We start from the raw sequence: 998 nt of genomic DNA on the forward strand, positions 1-998 counted from the left end.
AATATTCCCTGGGTTAGCAGCCACAAAGCCCTTCATGCATGGCATTGGTGTTTCCAGGGGAAACCATGGGGCAGTATTGACTTCGTGTCCCTCTTGAGTCTGCCACATTATAGACTGCTGTAGTTTAGGGTCACGTTTGCAGCCATGAAGAGTGCCATTTGGTAGAAAGTCATTCATTTTTCACTTGTATTACACACAGCTTCTATTGGGCATATAATGAGTAAAAACAAAATTGTGAGGTAGGGAAAGTTTACCTGTCCTCCCCACCCTTCTCTTTTGGCTAGCACCTGCAGGCTTCCATCCTCTCAAAGACTGGCTTGCCTTCAGTTGTTTACAGAACAAGTGAGTCTTAGTCTTGCATTACCTCTCCTTCTACATTGACTTTCTTTTTTTCATGTCAGGTGGGCAAAGTGCCAACCTGTAGGAAGAAGGTTTGAGGGAGGCACATCTCACACATGAATGTGATACCCCATCATCATGCTCATGAATTGCAGAAGGATCTATACTGACATCTTAAGCTGAATATCTCTCTCTGTCTGTCTGTCTCTCTGTGTGTGTGTGTATGTGTCTGTGTGTGTAATATATATAAACCTATAAATCATCCAGTTATAGAGATAAAGGCCTTATGCCTTGTTAATCTAATGGTAAAATCAGAGAGACAGGAAGTAGAGTCTATTCCAACTCCTCCACCCTTTTCTGCCCTAATCATTTTAAGATATGAACCCGGGGGTGGGAGCAGGAGTCAGGAAGGCGACCAGGAAAAGCATTTGGCTTGGAGACAAACATTTACAAAGGACTTCAAATTTAGGCTTTTAACGTTGCTTCCACATGAGGTTATAAATATGGTCAAAACACAGATGCTTCTCATTCAACTCTAAACTCACGTCCCATGATTGAAGCATCCTACCTCTAGAGTGCTGTAAATTAATTATATAGAAAAAACCCTAACTTCTATATTACCTGTAAATATCACAGTTATATGCCATTGCATTTTTTGA

At 41.2% G+C, this 998-nt stretch overlaps 1 non-coding gene across 1 annotated transcript; it reads right to left on the bottom strand.

Moving 5' to 3' along the window:
* Nucleotides 1-395: 395 nt before the first annotated feature.
* Nucleotides 396-500, bottom strand: LOC112423485 (small nucleolar RNA U13). Its single transcript, XR_003013957.1, has one exon. It is a non-coding gene; the product is annotated as a small nucleolar RNA U13 (small nucleolar RNA).
* Between the last annotated feature and the right edge of the window lie 498 nt (nucleotides 501-998).

This window comes from Macaca nemestrina, chromosome 2, assembly GCF_043159975.1.
Source record: "Macaca nemestrina isolate mMacNem1 chromosome 2, mMacNem.hap1, whole genome shotgun sequence".
NCBI lineage: Eukaryota > Metazoa > Chordata > Mammalia > Primates > Cercopithecidae > Macaca > Macaca nemestrina.